This window comes from Vicugna pacos, unplaced genomic scaffold (genome assembly GCF_048564905.1).
Source record: "Vicugna pacos unplaced genomic scaffold, VicPac4 scaffold_13, whole genome shotgun sequence".
Taxonomy (NCBI): Eukaryota; Metazoa; Chordata; class Mammalia; order Artiodactyla; family Camelidae; genus Vicugna; species Vicugna pacos.
In genome coordinates, this window is record NW_027328734.1 from 835,303 (window position 1) to 857,705 (window position 22,403).

Genomic DNA, 22,403 nt, shown 5'->3' on the forward strand with positions numbered 1-22,403 from the left:
TGTATTCTACATTGTAAATTCTGTGTTCTGCATTCTATGTTATAAATTCTATATTCATTATTCTGTATTCTATATTCTAAATTCTGTGTTCTGCATTCCATGTTCTTAATCCGGGTTCTGTATTCTGTTTTCCATATTCTATAATCTGTGTTCTACATTCAATATTCTGTATACCATATTCTGCATTCCGTGTCTATATTCTATATTCTGTGTTCTACGTTCTAAATTCTAAATTCTGTATTCAGTATTCTGTTTTCTATATTCTAAATTCTGTGTTCTGCATTCTATGTTCTAAATTCTATATTCAGTATTCTGTATTATATATTCAAAATTCTGTGTTTTCATTCCATGTTCTAAATTCTGAATTCAATATTTTCTATTCTATATTCTATATTCTGAGTTCTACATTCTTTATTCTAAATTCTATATTCAGTATTCTGTATTCTACATTATAAATTCTCTGTTCTGGATTCTATGTTGTAAATTCTATATTCATTAATCTGTATTCTATATTCTAAATTCTGTGTTCTGCATTCCATATTCTAAATTCCGTGTTCTGAATTCTGTTTTCCATATTCTATATTCTGTGTTCTACATTCTATATTCTGTATTCCATATTCTGAATTCCGTGTTCTATATTCTATATTCTGTGTTCTACGTTCTATATTCTAAATTCTGTATTCAGTATTCTGTTTTCTATATTCTAAATTCTGTGTTTTGCATTCCATGTTCTAAATCCTGGGTTCTGTATTCTGTTTTCCATATTCTAAATTCTGTGTTCTACATTCTATATTCTGTATTCCATTTTCTGCATTCCGTCTTCTATATTCTATATTCTGTGTTTTACGTTCTATCTTCAGTATTCGATATTCTATATTCTAAATTCTGTGTTCTGCATTCCATGTTCTAAATTCTGGGTTTTATATTCTCTATTTTACATACTATATTCTGTGTTCTACATTCTATATTATAAATTATATATTCAGTATTCTGTATTCTATATTCAAAATTCTGTATTCTGCTTTCCAAGTTCTAAATTCTTTATTCAGTATACTGTATTCTATATTCTAAATTCTGTGTTCTGCATTCCATGTTCTAAATTCTGTGTTCTGTATTCTCTTTTCCATATTCTATATTTTGTGTTCTACATTCGGTATTCTGTATAGTATATTCTGCATTTCGTGTTCTATATTCTATATTCTGTGCTCTACAATCTATATTCTAAATTCTATATTCAGTATTCTGTTTTCTATATTGTAAATTCTGTGTTCTACATTCCATGTTCTAAATTCTATTTTCAGTATTCTGTATTATATATTCTAAATTCTGTGTTTTCATTCCATGTTTTAAATTATGGATTCAATATTTTCTATTCTATATTCTATATTCTGAGTTCTACATTCTTTATTCTAAATTCTATATTCACTATTCTGTATTTTACATTCTAAATTCTGTGTTCTGGATTCTATGTTCTAATTTCTATAATCATTAATCTGTATTCTATATTCTAAATTCTGTGTTCTGCATTCTATATTCTAAATTCTATATACATAATCCTTTATTCTATGATCTAAATTCTGTGTTCAGCATTCCATGTTCTATATTCTGTGTTCTATATTCTCTATTCTATATTCTATATTGTGTGTTCTTCATTTTATACTCTACATACCTTATTTTGTATTCCGTAACCTATATTCTAAATTCTGAGTTATAATTCTAAATTCTTATCTCTATATTCAGTATTCTGTTTCCTATATTCTAAATTCTGTGTTCTGCATTCTATTTTCTAAATTCTATATTCAGTATTCTGTTTTATATATTCTAAATTCTGTGTTTGCATTCCATGTTCTTAATTCTGGGTTCTATATTCTCTATTCTATATTCTATATTCTGTGTTCTACATTCTATATTCTACATCCTATATTCAGTATTCTGTATTCTATATTCTAAATTCTGTGTTCTGCATTCCATGTTCTAAATTTTGGATTCTGTATTCTGTTTTCCATATTCTATATTCTGTGTTCTACATTCTATATTCTGTATACTATATTCTGCATTCCGTATTCTATATTCTATATTCTGTGTCCTACATTCTATATTCCAAAGTCTGTATTCAGTATTTTGTATTCTATATTCCACATTCTGTGTTCTGCATTCCAAGTTCTAAATTCTGGGTTCTGTATACTTCTTTCTATATTCTATATTCTGTGTTCTACATTCTATATTTTGAATTCTATAACTGCATTCCGTATTCTATATACTATATTCTGTGTTCAACGTTCTATATTCAAAATTCTGTATTCCATTTTCTAAATTCTGGTTTCTGCATTGCATGTTCAAAATTCTGGGTTCTATATTCTCTATTCTCTATTCTATATACTGTGTTTGACACTCTATATTCTAAATTCTATGTTCAGTATTCTGTATTCTACATTCTTAATTCTGTGTTCTGCATTCCATGTTCTAAATTCTGTGTTCTGTGTTCTCTATTCTGTATTCTATATTGTGTGATCTTCATTTTATACTCTATATACTCTATTTTGCATTCCGTATTCAATAATATAAATTCTGAGATACAATTATAAATTCTAAACTCTATATTCAGTATTTTGTTTTCTATATTCTTAATTCTGTGTTCGGCATTCTATGTTGTAAATTCTATATTCAGTATTCTGTATTATATATTCTAAATTCTGTGTTTGCATTCCATGTTCTAAATTCTGGATTCAATATTTTCTATTCTGTATTTTATATTCTGAGTTCTACATTCTTTATTGTAAATTGTATATTCAGTATTCTGTTTTCTATATTCTAAATTCTGAGTTCTGCATTCCAACTTCTATATTCTGGGTTCTGTGTTCTGTTTTCCATATTCTTTATTCTATGTTCTACATTCTATATTTTGAATTCTGTATCTGCATTCCGTATTCTATATGCTATATTCTGTGTTCTACGTTATATATTGTAAATTCTGTATTCAGTATTCAGTATTCTATATCCTAAATTCTGTGTTCTGAATTTCAAGTTCTAAATTCCGAGTTCTGTATTCTGTTTTCCATATTCCATATTCTGTGTTCTACATTCTATATTCTGTATTCTTTATCCTGCATTCTGTGTTCTATATTCTATATTCAGTGTTCTAAGTTCTATATTCAGTATTCTGTATTCTATATTCAAAATTCTGTGTTCTGCATTCCAAGTACTAAATTCTTTATTCAGTATTCTGTATTCTATATTCTAAATTCTGTGTTCTGCATTCCATGTTCTAAAATCTGGGTTCTGTATTCTGTTTTCCATTTTCTATATTTGGTGTTCTACATTCGATATTGTGTATAATATATTCTGCATTTTGTGTTCTATATTCTATATTCTGTGTTCTACAATCTGTATTCTAAATTCTATATTCAGTATTCTGTATTCTATATTCTAAATTATGTGTTCTGCATTCCATGTTCTTAATTCTGTGTTCTATGTTCTCTATTCTCTATTCTATACTCTGGGTTCTACATTCATTATTCTAAATTCTATATTCAGTATTCTGTTTTCTATATTCTAAATTCTGTGTTCTGCATTCCATATTCTAAATTGTGGATTTTGTATTCTGTTTTCAATATTCTATATTCTGTGTTCTACATTCTATATTCTGTATACTATATTCTGCATTCCGTATTCTATATTCTATATTCTGTGTTCTACAATCTATATTCTAAATTCTATATTCAGTATTTTGTATTCTATATTCTAAATTCTGTGTTCTTCATTCCAAGTTGTAAATTATGGGTTCTGTATTTTGTATTCCATATTCTATATTCTTTGTTCTACATTCTATATTTTGTATTCTATAACTGCATTGTGTATTCTATATATTATTTTCTGTGCTCTACGTTCTATATTCTTAATTCTGTATTCAGTATACTGTATTCGATATTCTAAATTCAGTGTTCTGCATTCCATGTTCTAAATACTATGTTCTATATTCCCTGTTCTCTATTGTATATTCTGTGTTCTACATTCTATATTATATATTATATATTCAGTATTCTGTATTCTATATTCTATATTCTGTGTTCGACATTCTATATTCTAAATTCTATATTCAGTATTATGTATTATATATTCAAAATTCTGTGTTTTCATTCCATGTTCTAAATTCTGAATTCAATATTTTCTATTCTATATTCTATATTCTGAGTTCTACATTCTTTATTCTAAATTCTATATTCAGTATTCTGTATTCTACATTATAAATTCTCTGTTCTGTATTCTATGTTCTAAATTCTATATTCATTAATCTGTATTCTATATTCTAAATTCTGTGTTCTGCATTCCATGTTCTAAATTCCGGGTTCTGAATTCTGTTTTCCATATTCTATATTCTGTGTTCTACATTCTATATTCTGTATTCCATATTCTGTATTCCGTGTTCTATATTTTATATTCTGTGTTCTACGTTCTATATTCTAAATTCTGTATTCAGTATTCTGTTTTCTATATTCTAAATTATGTGTTCTGCATTCCATGTTCTAAATTCTGGGTTCTGTATTCTCTATTCTCTATTCTATATTCTGTGTTCTATATTCTATATTCTAAATTCTATATTCAGTATTCTTTATTCTATATTCTAAATTCTGTGTTCTGCGTTCTATATTCAGTATTCTGTATTCTATATTCAAAATTCTGTGTTCTGAATTCCATGTTCTAAATTCTGGGTTTTATATTCTCTATTGTATATACTATTTTCTATGTTCTACATTCTATATTATAAATTATATATTCAGTATTCTGTATTCTATATTCAAAATTCAGTGTTCTGCATTCCATGTTCTAAATTCGGGGTTCTGTATTCTGTTTTCCATATTCTATATTTTGTGTTCTACTTTCGATATTCTGTATAGTATATTCTGTATTTCGTGTTCTATATTCTATATTCTGTGTTCTTCAGTCTATATTATAAATTCTATATTCAGTATTTTGTATTCTATATTCTAAATTCTGTGTTCTTCATTCCATGTTCTAAATTCTGGCTTCTATATTCTCTATTCTGTATTCTATATTCTGTGTTCTACATTCTATATTCCAAATCCTATATTCAGTATTCTGTATTCTATATACTAAATTCTGTGTTCTGCATTCCATTTTCTAAATTTTGGATTCTGTATTCTGTTTTCCATATTCTATATTCTGTGTCCTACATTCTATATTCTAAATTCTGTATTCAGTATTCTGTATTCTATATTCTAAATTCTGAGTTCTGCATTCCATGTTCTAAACTCTGGGTTCTATATTCTCTTTTCTTTATTCTATATTCTGTGTTCTACATTCTATATTATAAATTATATATTCAGTATTCTGTATTCTATATTCTAAATTGTGTGTTCGACATTCTATATTCTAAATTCTATATTCAGTATTCTGTATTCTACATTCTAAATTCTGTGTTCTGCATTCTATGTTCTAAATTCTATATTCATTATTCTGTATTCTATATTCTAAATTATGTGTTCTGCATTCCATGTTCTAAATTCTGGGTTCTGTATACTCTTTTTCATATTCTATACTTTGGGTTCTACATTCTATATTCTGTATAATATATTCTGCATTCCGTGTTCTATATTCTATATTCTGTGTTCTAAATTCTATATTCTAAATTCTATATTCAGTATTCTGTTTCCTATATTCTAAAGTCTGTGTTCTGCATTCCATGTTCTAAATTCTGTGTTCTGTATTCTCTACTCTATATTCTATATTCTGGGTTCCACATTCTATATTCTAAATTCTATATTCATTATTCTGTTTTCTATATTCTAAACTCTGTGTTCTGCATTCCATGTTCTAAATTCTGTGTTCTGTATTCTCTACTCTATATTCTATATTCTGGGTTCCACATTCTATATTCTAAATTCTATATTCTGTGTTCTGTATTCTACATTCTAAATTTTGTGTTCTGCTTTCTATGTTATAAATTCTATATTCAGTATTCTGTATTATATATTCTAATTTCTGTGTTTTCCTTCCATGTTCTAAATTCTGGATTCTATATTTTCTATTCTATTTTCTATATTCTGTGTTCTACATTCTTTATTCTAAATTCTATATTCAGTATTCTGTATTCTATAATCGGAATTCTGTGTTCTGCATTCCAAGTTCTAAATTCAGTGTTCTGTATTCTGGTTTACATATTCTAAATTCTATTTTCTACATTCTATATTTTGTATTCTATACCTGCATTCCGATTTCTATATTCTATATTCTGTGTTCTACGTTCTATATTCTATATTCTGTATTCAGTATTCTGTATTCTATATTCTAAATTCTGTGTTATGCTTTCCATGTTCTAAATTCTGGGTTCTGTATACTGTTTTCCATATTCTATATTTTGTGTTCTACATTCGATATTCTGTATAATATATTCTGCATTTCGTGTTCTATATTCTTTATTCTGTGTTCGACATACTATATTCTAAATTCTATATTCAATATTCTGTATTCTACATTCTATTATCTGTGTTCTGCATTCTATGTTCTAAATTCTGGGTTCTATTTTCTCTATTCTCTATTCTATATTCTGTGTTCTACATTCTATAATCTAAATCCTATATTCAGTATTCTGTATTCTATATTCTAAATTCTGTGTTCTGCATTCCATGTTCTAAATTTTGGATTCTGTATTCTGTTTTCCATATTCTATATTCTTTGTTCTTCATTCTATATTTTGTATTCTATAACTGCATTCCGTATTCTATATACTATATTCTGTGCTCTACGTTCAATATTCTTAATTCTGTATTCAGTATACTGTTTTCGATATTCTAATTTCTGTGTTCTGCATTCCATGTTCTAAATTCTATGTTCTATATTCCCTGTTCTGTATTGTATATTCTGTGTTCTACATTCTATATTATATATTATATATTCAGTATTCTGTACTCTATATTCTATATTCTGTGTTCGACATTCTATATTCTAAATTCTATATTCAGTATTCTGTATTCTACATTGTAAATTCTGTGTTCTGCATTCTATGTTCTAAATTCTATATTCATTATTCTGTATTCTATATTCTAAATTCTGTGTTCTGCATTCCATGTTCTTAATTCCAGGTTCTGTATTCTGTTTTCCATATTCTATAATCTGTGTTCTACATTCAATATTCTGTGTACCATATTCTGCATTCCGTGTCTATATTCTATATTCTGTGTTCTACGTTCTAAATTCTAAATTCTGTATTCAGTATTCTGTTTTCTATATTCTAAATTCTGTGTTCTGCATTCTATGTTCTAAATTCTATATTCAGTATTCTGTATTATATATTCAAAATTCTGTGTTTCCATTCCATGTTCTAAATTCTGAATTCAATATTTTCTATTCTATATTCTATATTCTGAGTTCTACATTCTTTATTCTAAATTCTATATTCAGTATTCTGTATTCTACATTATAAATTCTCTGTTCTGGATTCTATGTTCTAAATTCTATATTCATTAATCTGTATTCTATATTCTAAATTCTGTGTTCTGCATTCCATGTTCTAAATTCCGGGTTCTGAATTATGTTTTCCATATTCTATATTCTGTGTTCTACATTCTATATTCTGTATTCCATATTCTGTATTCCGTGTTCTATATTCTATATTCTGTGTTCTACGTTCTATATTCTAAATACTGTATTCAGTATTCTGTTTTCTATATTCTAAATTATGTGTTCTGCATTCCATGTTCTAAATTCTGGGTTCTGTATTCTCTATTTTCTATTCTATATTCTGTGTTCTATATTCTATATTCTAAATTCTATATTCAGTATTCTTTATTCTATATTCTAAATTTTGTGTTCTACTTTCTATATTCAGTATTCTGTATTCTATATTCTAAATTCTGTGTTCTGAATTCCATGTTCTAAATTCTGGGTTTTATATTCTCTATTGTATATACTATTTTCTGTGTTCTACATTTTATATTATAAATTATATATTCAGTATTCTGTATTCTATATTCAAAATTCAGTGTTCTGCATTCCATGTTCTAAATTCGGGGTTCTGTATTCTGTTTTCCATATTCTATATTTTGTGATCTACATTCGATATTCTGTATAGTATATTCTGCATTTCGTGTTCTATATTCTATATTCTGTGTTCTTCAATCTATATTATAAATTCTATATTCAGTATTTTGTATTCTATATTCTAAATTCTGTGTTCTTCATTACATGTTCTAAATTCTGGGTTCTATATTCTCTATTCTGTATTCTATATTCTGTGTTCTATATTCTATATTCTAAATCCTATATTCAGTATTCTGTATTCTATATACTAAATTCTGTGTTCTGCATTCCATTTTCTAAATTTTGGATTCTGTATTCTGTTTTCCATATTCTATATTCTGTGTCCTACATTCTATATTCTAAATTCTGTGTTCTGCATTCCATATTCTAAATTGTGGATTTTGTATTCTGTTTTCAATATTCTATATTCTGTGTTCTACATTCTATATTCTGTATAATATATTCTGCATTCCGTATTCTATATTCTATATTCTGTGTTCTACAATCTATATTCTAAATTCTATATTCAGTATTTTGTATTCTATATTCTAAATTCTGTGTTCTTCATTCCAAGTTGTAAATTATGGGTTCTGTATTTTGTATTCCATATTCTATATTCTTTGTTCTACATTCTATATTTTGTATTCTATAACTGAATTCTGTATTCTATATACTATATTCTGTGCTCTACGTTCTATATTCTTAATTCTGTATTCAGTATACTGTATTCGATATTCTAAATTCAGTGTTCTGCATTCCATGTTCTAAATTCTATGTTCTATATTCCCTGTTCTCTATTGTATATTCTGTGTTCTACATTCTATATTATATATTATATATTCAGTATTCTGTATTCTATATTCTATATTCTGTGTTCGACATTCTATATTCTAAATTCTATATTCAGTATTCTGTATTATATATTCAAAATTCTGTGTTTTCATTCCATGTTCTAAATTCTGAATTCAATATTTTCTATTCTGTATTCTATATTCTGAGTTCTACATTCTTTATTCTAAATTCTATATTCAGTATTCTGTATTCTACATTATAAATTCTCTGTTCTGGATTCTATGTTCTAAATTCTATATTCATTAATCTGTATTCTATATTCTAAATTCTGTGTTCTGCATTCCATGTTCTTAATTCCGGGTTCTGAATTCTGTTTTCCATATTCTATATTCTGTGTTCTACATTCTATATTCTGTATTCAATATTCTGTATTCCGTGTTCTATATTCTATATTCTGTGTTCTACGTTCTATATTCTAAATTCTGTATTCAGTATTCTGTTTTCTATATTCTAAATTATGTGTTCTGCATTCCATGTTCTAAATTCTGGGTTCTGTATTCTCTATTCTCTATTCTATATTCTGTGTTCTATATTCTATATTCTAAATTCTATATTCAGTATTCTTTATTCTATATTCTAAATTCTGTGTTCTACGTTCTATATTCAGTATTCTGTATTCTATATTCTAAATTCTGTGTTCTGAATTCCATGTTCTAAATTCTGGGTTTTATATTCTCTATTGTATATACTATTTTCTGTGTTCTACATTCTATATTATAAATTATATATTCAGTATTCTGTATTCTATATTCAAAATTCAGTGTTCTGCATTCCATGTTCTAAATTCGGGGTTCTGTATTCTGTTTTCCATATTCTATATTTTGTGTTCTACATTCGATATTCTGTATAGTATATTCTGCATTTCGTGTTCTATATTCTATATTCTGTGTTCTTCAATCTATATTATAAATTCTATATTCAGTATTTTGTATTCTATATTCTAAATTCTGTGTTCTTCATTCCATGTTCTAAATTCTGGGTTCTATATTCTCTATTCTGTATTCTATATTCTGTGTTCTACATTCTATATTCTAAATCCTATATTCAGTATTCTGTATTCTATATACTAAATTCTGTGTTCTGCATTCGTTTTCTAAATTTTGGATTCTGTATTCTGTTTTCCATATTCTATATTCTGTGTCCTACATTCTATATTCTAAATTCTGTGTTCTGCATTCCATATTCTAAATTGTGGATTTTGTATTCTGTTTTCAATATTCTATATTCTGTGTTCTACATTCTATATTCTGTATAATATATTCTGCATTCCGTATTCTATATTCTATATTCTGTGTTCTACAATCTATATTCTAAATTCTATATTCAGTATTTTGTATTCTATATTCTAAATTCTGTGTTCTTCATTCCAAGTTGTAAATTATGGGTTCTGTATTTTGTATTCCATATTCTATATTCTTTGTTCTACATTCTATATTTTGTATTCTATAACTGAATTCTGTATTCTATATACTATATTCTGTGCTCTACGTTCTATATTCTTAATTCTGTATTCAGTATACTGTATTCGATATTCTAAATTCAGTGTTCTGCATTCCATGTTCTAAATTCTATGTTCTATATTCCCTGTTCTCTATTGTATATTCTGTGTTCTACATTCTATATTATATATTATATATTCAGTATTCTGTATTCTATATTCTATATTCTGTGTTCGACATTCTATATTCTAAATTCTATATTCAGTATTCTGTGTTATATATTCAAAATTCTGTGTTTTCATTCCATGTTCTAAATACTGAATTCAATATTTTCTATTCTATATTCTATATTCTGAGTTCTACATTCTTTATTCTAAATTCTATATTCAGTATTCTGTATTCTACATTATAAATTCTCTGTTCTGGATTCTATGTTCTAAATTCTATATTCATTAATCTGTATTCTATATTCTAAATTCTGTGTTCTGCATTCCATGTTCTAAATTCCGGGTTCTGAATTCTGTTTTCCATATTCTATATTCTGTGTTCTACATTCTATATTCTGTGTTCCATATTCTGTATTCCGTGTTCTATATTCTATATTCTGTGTTCTACGTTCTATATTCTAAATTCTGTATTCAGTATTCTGTTTTCTATATTCTAAATTATGTGTTCTGCATTCCATGTTCTAAATTCTGGGTTCTGTATTCTCTATTCTCTATTCTATATTCTGTGTTCTATATTCTATATTCTAAATTCTATATTCAGTATTCTTTATTCTATATTCTAAATTCTGTGTTCTACGTTCTATATTCAGTATTCTGTATTCTATATTCTAAATTCTGTGTTCTGAATTCCATGTTCTAAATTCTGGGTTTTATATTCTCTATTGTATATACTATTTTCTGTGTTCTACATTCTATATTATAAATTATATATTCAGTATTCTGTATTCTATATTCAAAATTCAGTGTTCTGCATTCCATGTTCTAAATTCGGGGTTCTGTATTCTGTTTTCCATATTCTATATTTTGTGTTCTACATTCGATATTCTGTATAGTATATTCTGCATTTCGTGTTCTATATTCTATATTCTGTGTTTTTCAATCTATATTATAAACTCTATATTCAGTATTTTGTATTCTATATTCTAAATTCTTTGTTCTTCATTCCATGTTCTAAATTCTGGGTTCTATATTCTCTATTCTGTATTGTATATTCTGTGTTCTACATTCTATATTCTAAAGCCTATATTCAGTATTCTGTATTCTATATACTAAATTCTGTGTTCTGCATTCCATTTTCTAAATTTTGGATTCTGTATTCTGTTTTCCATATTCTATATTCTGTGTCCTACATTCTATATTTTAAATTCTGTATTCAGTATTCTGTATTCTAAATTCTAAATTCTGAGTTCTGCTTTCCATGTTCTAAATTCTGGGTTCTCTATTCTCTATTCTCTATTCTATATTCTGTGTTCTACATTCTATATTATAAATTATATATTCAGTATTCTGTATTCTATATTCTAAATTGTGTGTTCGACATTCTATATTCCAAATTCTATATTCAGTATTCTGTATTCTACATTCTAAATTCTGTGTTCTGCATTCTATGTTCTAAATTCTATATTCATTATTCTGTATTCTATATTCTAAATTATGTGTTCTGCATTTCATGTTCTAAATTCTGGGTTCTGTATACTGTTTTTCATATTCTATACTTTGGGTTCTACATTCTATATTCTGTATAATATATTCTGCATTCCGTGTTCTATATTCTATATTCTGTGTTCTACATTCTATATTCTAAATTCTATATTCAGTATTCTGTTTCCTATATTCTAAACTCTGTGTTCTGCATTCCATGTTCTAAATTCTCTGTTCTGTATTCTCTACTCTATATTCTATATTCTGGGTTCCACATTCTATATTCTAAATTCTATATTCTGTATTCTGTATTCTACATTCTAAATTCTGTGTTCTGCATTCTATGTTATAAATTCTATATTCAATATTCTGTATTCTATATTCGAAATTCTGTGTTCTGCATTCCATGTTCTAAATACCGTGTTTTGTATTCTGTTTTCCATATTCTAAATTCTGTGTTCTACATTAAATATTCTGTATACCATATTCTGCATTCCGTGTTCTATATTCTATATTCCGTGTTCTATGTTCTATATACTAATTTCTGTATACAGTATTCTGTTTTCTATATTATAAATTCTGTGTTTGCATTCTATGTTCTAAATTCTATATTCAGTATTCTGTATAATATATTCTAAATTCTGTGTCTTCCTTCCATGTTCTAAATTCTGGATTCTATATTTTCTATTCTATATTCTATATTCTGTGTTCTACATTCTTTATTCTAAATTCTATATTCAGTATTCTTTATTCTATAATCTGAATTCTGGGTTCTGCATTCGAAGTTCTAAATTCTGTGTTCTGTATTCTGGTTTCCATATTCTAAATTCTATGTTCTACATTCTATATTTTGTATTCTATATCTGCATTCCGTATTCTATATTCTATATACTGTGTTCTACGTTCTATATTCTAAATTCTGTATTCAGTATTCTGTATTCTATATTCTAAATTCTGTGTTTTGCATTCCATGTTCTAAATTCTGGGTTCTGTATTCTGTTTTCCATATTCTAAATTCTGTGTTCTACATTCTATATTCTGTATTCCATTTTCTGCATTCCGTATTCTATGTTCAATATTCTGTGTTTTACGTTCTAACTTCAGTTTTCGGTATTCTATATTCTAAATTCTGTGTTTTGCATTCCATGTTCTAAATTCTGGGTTTTATATTCTCTATTTTACATACTATATTCTGTGTTCTACATTCTATATTATAAATTATATATTCAGTATTCTGTATTCTATATTCAAAATTCTGTATTCTGCTTTCCAAGTTCTAAATTCATTATTCAGTATTCTGTATTCTATATTCTAAATTCTGTGTTCTGCATTCCATGTTCTAAATTCTGGGTTCTGTATTCTGTTTTCCATATTCTATATTTTGTGATCTACATTCGATATTCTGTATTGTATATTCTGCATTTCGTGTTCTATATTCTATATTCTGTGCTCTACAATCTATATTCTAAATTCTATATTCAGTATTCTGTATTATATATTCTAAATTCTGTGTTTTCATTCCATGTTTTAAATTATGGATTCAATAATTTCTATTCTATATTCTATATTCTGAGTTCTACATTCTTTATTCTAAATTCTATATTCAGTATTTTGTTTTCTATATTCTTAATTCTGTGTTCTGCATTTCATGTTCTAAATTCTGGGTTCTATATTCTCTATTCTCTATTGTATACTCTTTGTTCTACATTCTAAATTCTAAATCCTATATTCAGTATTCTGTATTCTATATTCAAAATTCTGTGTTCTGCATTCCATGTTCTAAATATTGGATTCTGTATTCTGTTTTTCTTATTCTATATTCTGTGTCCTACATTCTAAATTCTAAATTCTGTATTCAGTATTCTGTATTCTATATTCTATATTCTAAATTCTGAGTTCTGCTTTCCATGTTCTAAATTCTGGGTTCTATATTCTCTATTCTCTATTCTATATTCTGTGTTCTACATTCTATATGATAAATTATATATTCAGTATTCTGTATTCTATATTCTAAATTCTCTATTCTGCATTCCAAGTTCTAAATTCTTTATTCAGTATTCTGTATTCTATATACTATATTCTGTGTTCGACATTCTATATTCTAAATTCTATATTCAGTATTCTGTATTCTACATTCTAAATTCTCTGTTCTACATTCTATGTTCTAAATTCTATATTCAATATTCTGTATTCTATATTCTAAATTCTGTGTTCTGCATTCCATGTTCTAAATTCCGGTTACTGTAATCTGTTTTCCATATTCTATATTCTGTGTTCTACATTCAATATTCTGTATACCATATTCTGCATTCCGTGTTCTATATTCTATATTCCGTGTTCTACGTTCTATATTCAAATTTCTGTATTCAGTATTCTGTTTTCTATATTATAAATTCTGTGTTCTGCATTCTATGTTCTAAATTCTATATTCAGTATTCTGTATTATATATTCTAATTTCTGTGTTTTCCTTCCATGTTCTAAATTCTGGATTCTATATTTTCTATTCTATATTCTATATTCTGTGTTCTACATTCTTTATTCTAAATTCTATATTCAGTATTCTGTATTCTATAATCGGAATTCTGTGTTCTGCATTCCAAGTTCTAAATCCAGTGTTCTGTATTCTGGTTTCCATATTCTAAATTCTATGTTCTACATTCTATATTTTGTATTCTATACCTGCATTCCATCTTCTATATTCTATATTCTGTGTTCTAAGTTCTATATTCTATATTCTGTATTCAGTATTCTGTATTCTATATTCTAAATTCTGTGTTCTGTTTTCCATGTTCTAATTTCTGGGTTCTGTATTCTGTTTTCCATATTCTATATTTTGTGTTCTACATTCGATATTCTGTATAATATATTCTGCATTTTGTGTTCTGTATTCTATATTCTGTGTTCTACAATCTATATTCTAAATTCTATATTCAGTATTCTGTATTCTATATTCTAAATTCTGTGTTCTGCATTCCATGTTCTAAATTCTGGGTTCTATATTCTCTATTCTCTATGCTATATTCTGGGTTCTACATTCTATATTCTAAATTCTATATTCAGTATTCTGTTTTCTATATTCTAAATTCTGTGTTCTGTATTCCATGTTCTTAATTCTGGGTTCTATATTCTCTAATCTATATTCTTTATTATGTGTTCTACATTTTATATTCTAAAGCCTATATTCAGTATTCTGTATTCTATATTCTAAATTCTGTGTTCTGCATTACATGTTCTAAATTTTGGATTCTGTATTCTGTTTTCCATATTCTATATTCTGTGTCCTAAATTCTATATTCTAAATTCTGTATTCAGTATTCTGTATTCTATATTCTATATTCTAAATTCTGAGTTCTGCATTCCATGTTCTAAATTCTGGGCTCTATATTCTCTATTCTCTATTCTATATTCTGTGTTCTACATTCTATATTATAAATTATATATTCAGTATTCTGTATTCTATATTCTTAATTCTCTATTCTGCATTCCAAGTTCTATATTCTTTATTCAGTATTCTGTATTCTATATTCTATATTCTGTGTTCGACATTCTATATTCTAAATTCTATATTCAGTATTCTGTATTCTACATTCTAAATTCGGTGTTCTGCATTCTATGTTCTAAATTCTATATTCAATATTCTGTATTCTATATTCTAAATTCTGTGTTCTGAATTCCATGTTCTAAATTCTGGGTTTTATATTCTCTATTGTATATACTATTTTCTGTGTTCTACATTCTATATTATAAATTATATATTCAGTATTCTGTATTCTATATTCAAAATTCAGTGTTCTGCATTCCATGTTCTAAATTCGGGGTTCTGTATTCTGTTTTCCATATTCTATATTTTGTGTTCTACATTCGATATTCTGTATAGTATATTCTGCATTTCGTGTTCTATATTCTATATTCTGTGTTTTTCAATCTATATTATAAACTCTATATTCAGTATTTTGTATTCTATATTCTAAATTCTTTGTTCTTCATTCCATGTTCTAAATTCTGGGTTCTATATTCTCTATTCTGTATTGTATATTCTGTGTTCTACATTCTATATTCTAAAGCCTATATTCAGTATTCTGTATTCTATATACTAAATTCTGTGTTCTGCATTCCATTTTCTAAATTTTGGATTCTGTATTCTGTTTTCCATATTCTATATTCTGTGTCCTACATTCTATATTTTAAATTCTGTATTCAGTATTCTGTATTCTAAATTCTAAATTCTGAGTTCTGCTTTCCATGTTCTAAATTCTGGGTTCTCTATTCTCTATTCTCTATTCTATATTCTGTGTTCTACATTCTATATTATAAATTATATATTCAGTATTCTGTATTCTATATTCTAAATTGTGTGTTCGACATTCTATATTCCAAATTCTATATTCAGTATTCTGTATTCTACATTCTAAATTCTGTGTTCTGCATTCTATGTTCTAAATTCTATATTCATTATTCTGTATTCTATATTCTAAATTATGTGTTCTGCATTTCATGTTCTAAATTCTGGGTTCTGTATACTGTTTTTCATATTCTATACTTTGGGTTCTACATTCTATATTCTGTATAATATATTCTGCATTCCGTGTTCTATATTCTATATTCTGTGTTCTACATTCTATATTCTAAATTCTATATTCAGTATTCTGTTTCCTATATTCTAAACTCTGTGTTCTGCATTCCATGTTCTAAATTCTCTGTTCTGTATTCTCTACTCTATATTCTATATTCTGGGTTCCACATTCTATATTCTAAATTCTATATTCTGTATTCTGTATTCTACATTCTAAATTCTGTGTTCTGCATTCTATGTTATAAATTCTATATTCAATATTCTGTATTCTATATTCGAAATTCTGTGTTCTGCATTCCATGTTCTAAATACCGTGTTTTGTATTCTGTTTTCCATATTCTAAATTCTGTGTTCTACATTAAATATTCTGTATACCATATTCTGCATTCCGTGTTCTATATTCTATATTCCGTGTTCTATGTTCTATATACTAATTTCTGTATACAGTATTCTGTTTTCTATATTATAAATTCTGTGTTTGCATTCTATGTTCTAAATTCTATATTCAGTATTCTGTATAATATATTCTAAATTCTGTGTCTTCCTTCCATGTTCTAAATTCTGGATTCTATATTTTCTATTCTATATTCTATATTCTGTGTTCTACATTCTTTATTCTAAATTCTATATTCAGTATTCTTTATTCTATAATCTGAATTCTGGGTTCTGCATTCGAAGTTCTAAATTCTGTGTTCTGTATTCTGGTTTCCATATTCTAAATTCTATGTTCTACATTCTATATTTTGTATTCTATATCTGCATTCCGTATTCTATATTCTATATACTGTGTTCTACGTTCTATATTCTAAATTCTGTATTCAGTATTCTGTATTCTATATTCTAAATTCTGTGTTTTGCATTCCATGTTCTAAATTCTGGGTTCTGTATTCTGTTTTCCATATTCTAAATTCTGTGTTCTACATTCTATATTCTGTATTCCATTTTCTGCATTCCGTATTCTATGTTCAATATTCTGTGTTTTACGTTCTAACTTCAGTTTTCGGTATTCTATATTCTAAATTCTGTGTTTTGCATTCCATGTTCTAAATTCTGGGTTTTATATTCTCTATTTTACATACTATATTCTGTGTTCTACATTCTATATTATAAATTATATATTCAGTATTCTGTATTCTATATTCAAAATTCTGTATTCTGCTTTCCAAGTTCTAAATTCATTATTCAGTATTCTGTATTCTATATTCTAAATTCTGTGTTCTGCATTCCATGTTCTAAATTCTGGGTTCTGTATTCTGTTTTCCATATTCTATATTTTGTGATCTACATTCGATATTCTGTATTGTATATTCTGCATTTCGTGTTCTATATTCTATATTCTGTGCTCTACAATCTATATTCTAAATTCTATATTCAGTATTCTGTATTATATATTCTAAATTCTGTGTTTTCATTCCATGTTTTAAATTATGGATTCAATAATTTCTATTCTATATTCTATATTCTGAGTTCTACATTCTTTATTCTAAATTCTATATTCAGTATTTTGTTTTCTATATTCTTAATTCTGTGTTCTGCATTTCATGTTCTAAATTCTGGGTTCTATATTCTCTATTCTCTATTGTATACTCTTTGTTCTACATTCTAAATTCTAAATCCTATATTCAGTATTCTGTATTCTATATTCAAAATTCTGTGTTCTGCATTCCATGTTCTAAATATTGGATTCTGTATTCTGTTTTTCTTATTCTATATTCTGTGTCCTACATTCTAAATTCTAAATTCTGTATTCAGTATTCTGTATTCTATATTCTATATTCTAAATTCTGAGTTCTGCTTTCCATGTTCTAAATTCTGGGTTCTATATTCTCTATTCTCTATTCTATATTCTGTGTTCTACATTCTATATGATAAATTATATATTCAGTATTCTGTATTCTATATTCTAAATTCTCTATTCTGCATTCCAAGTTCTAAATTCTTTATTCAGTATTCTGTATTCTATATACTATATTCTGTGTTCGACATTCTATATTCTAAATTCTATATTCAGTATTCTGTATTCTACATTCTAAATTCTCTGTTCTACATTCTATGTTCTAAATTCTATATTCAATATTCTGTATTCTATATTCTAAATTCTGTGTTCTGCATTCCATGTTCTAAATTCCGGTTTCTGTAATCTGTTTTCCATATTCTATATTCTGTGTTCTACATTCAATATTCTGTATACCATATTCTGCATTCCGTGTTCTATATTCTATATTCCGTGTTCTACGTTCTATATTCAAATTTCTGTATTCAGTATTCTGTTTTCTATATTATAAATTCTGTGTTCTGCATTCTATGTTCTAAATTCTATATTCAGTATTCTGTATTATATATTCTAATTTCTGTGTTTTCCTTCCATGTTCTAAATTCTGGATTCTATATTTTCTATTCTATATTCTATATTCTGTGTTCTACATTCTTTATTCTAAATTCTATATTCAGTATTCTGTATTCTATAATCGGAATTCTGTGTTCTGCATTCCAAGTTCTAAATCCAGTGTTCTGTATTCTGGTTTCCATATTCTAAATTCTATGTTCTACATTCTATATTTTGTATTCTATACCTGCATTCCATCTTCTATATTCTATATTCTGTGTTCTAAGTTCTATATTCTATATTCTGTATTCAGTATTCTGTATTCTATATTCTAAATTCTGTGTTCTGTTTTCCATGTTCTAATTTCTGGGTTCTGTATTCTGTTTTCCATATTCTATATTTTGTGTTCTACATTCGATATTCTGTATAATATATTCTGCATTTTGTGTTCTGTATTCTATATTCTGTGTTCTACAATCTATATTCTAAATTCTATATTCAGTATTCTGTATTCTATATTCTAAATTCTGTGTTCTGCATTCCATGTTCTAAATTCTGGGTTCTATATTCTCTATTCTCTATGCTATATTCTGGGTTCTACATTCTATATTCTAAATTCTATATTCAGTATTCTGTTTTCTATATTCTAAATTCTGTGTTCTGTATTCCATGTTCTTAATTCTGGGTTCTATATTCTCTAATCTATATTCTTTATTATGTGTTCTACATTTTATATTCTAAAGCCTATATTCAGTATTCTGTATTCTATATTCTAAATTCTGTGTTCTGCATTACATGTTCTAAATTTTGGATTCTGTATTCTGTTTTCCATATTCTATATTCTGTGTCCTAAATTCTATATTCTAAATTCTGTATTCAGTATTCTGTATTCTATATTCTATATTCTAAATTCTGAGTTCTGCATTCCATGTTCTAAATTCTGGGCTCTATATTCTCTATTCTCTATTCTATATTCTGTGTTCTACATTCTATATTATAAATTATATATTCAGTATTCTGTATTCTATATTCTTAATTCTCTATTCTGCATTCCAAGTTCTATATTCTTTATTCAGTATTCTGTATTCTATATTCTATATTCTGTGTTCGACATTCTATATTCTAAATTCTATATTCAGTATTCTGTATTCTACATTCTAAATTCGGTGTTCTGCATTCTATGTTCTAAATTCTATATTCAATATTCTGTATTCTATATTCTAAATTCTGTGTTCTGTTTTCCATGTTCTAAATTCCGGGTTCTTTATTCTGTTTTCCATATTCTTTATTCTGTGTCCTACATTCAATATTCTGTATACCATATTATGCATTCCGTGTTCTATATTCTATATTCCGTGTTCTACGTTCTATATTCTAAATTCTGTATTCAGTATTCTGTTTTCTATATTATAAATTCTGTGTTTGCATTCTATGTTCTAAATTCTATATTCAGTATTCTGTATAATATATTCTAAATTCTGTGTTTTCCTTCCATGTTCTAAATTCTGGATTCTATATTTTCAATTCTATATTCTATATTCTGTGTTCTACATTCTTTATTCTAAATTCTATATTCAGTATTCTGTATTGTATAATCGGAATTCTGTGTTCTGCATTCCAAGTTCTAAATTCAGTGTTCTGTATTCTGGTTTCCATATTCTAAATTCTATGTTCTACATTCTATATTTTGTATTTTATACCTGCATTCCGTATTCTATATTCTATATTCTGTATTCTAAGTTCTATATTCTATATTCTGTATTCAGTATTCTGTATTCTATATTCTAAATTCTGTGTTCTGCTTTCCATGTTCTAAATTCTGGGTTCTGTATTCTGTTTTCCATATTCTATATTTTGTGTTCTACATTCGATATTTTATATAATATATTCTGCATTTCGTGTTCTATATTCTATATTCTGTGTTCGACATTCTATATTCTTAATTCTATATTCAGTATTCTGTATTCTACATTCTATATTCTGTGTTCTACATTCAATATTCTGTATACCATATTCTGCATTCCGTGTTCTATATTCTATATTCTGTGTTCTACATTCTATATTCTAAATTCTATATTCAGTATTCTGTTTTCTATATTCTAAACTCTGTGTTCTGCATTCCATGTTCTAAATTCTGTGTTCTATATTCTCTACTCTATATTCTATATTCTGGGTTCCACATTTTATATTCTAAATTCTATATTCTGTATTCTGTATTCTACATTCTAAATTCTGTGTTCTGCATTCTATGTTATAAATTCTATATTCAATATTCTGTATTCTATATTCGAAATTCTGTGTTCTGCATTACATGTTTTAAATACCGTGTTCTGTATTCTGTTTTCTATATTTTATATTCTGTGTTCTACATTCAATATTCTGTATACCATATTCTGCATTCCGTGTTCTATATTCTATATTCCGTGTTCTATGTTTTATATTCTAATTTCTGTATTCAGTATTCTGTTTTCTATATTTTAAATTCTGTGTTTGCATTCTATGTTCTAAATTCTATATTCAGTATTCTGTATAATATATTCTAAATTCTGTGTCTTCCTTCCATGTTCTAAATTCTGGATTCTATATTTTCCATTCTATATTCTATATTCTGTGTTCTACATTCTTTATTCTAAATTCTATATTCAGTATTCTTTATTCTATAATCTGAATTCTGGGTTCTGCATTCCAAGTTCTAAATTCTGTGTTCTGTATTCTGGTTTCCATATTCTAAATTCTATGTTCTACATTCTATATTTTGTATTCTATATCTGCATTCCGTATTCTATATTCTATATACTGTGTTCTACGTTCTATATTCTAAATTCTGTATTCAGTATTCTGTATTCTATATTCTAAATTCTGTGTTTTGCATTCCATGTTCTAAATTCTGGGTTTTATATTCTCTATTTTACATACTATATTCTATGTTCTACATTCTATATTATAAATTATATATTCAGTATTCTGTATTCTATATTCAAAATTCTGTATTCTGCTTTCCAAGTTCTAAATTCTTTATTCAGTATTCTGTATTCTATATTCTAAATTCTATGTTTTCATTCCATGTTTTAAATTATGGATTCAATATTTCCTATTCTATATTCTATATTCTGAGTTCTACATTCTTTATTCTAAATTCTATATTCACTATTCTGTATTTTACATTCTAAATTCTGTGTTCTGAATTCTATGTTCTAATTTCTATATTCATTAATCTGTATTCTATATTCTAAATTCTGTGTTCTGCATTCTATATTCTAAATTCTATATACATAATTCTTTATTCTATGATCTAAATTCTGTGTTCAGCATTCCATGTTCTAAATTCTGTGTTCTATATTCTCTATTCTATATTCTATATTGTGTGTTCTTCATTTTATACTCTACATACTATATTTTGCATTCCGTAACCTATATTCTAAATTCTGAGTTATAATTCTAAATTCTTTTCTCTATATTCAGTATTCTGTTTCCTATCTTCTAAATTCTGTGTTCTGCATTCTATTTTCTAAATTCTATATTCAGT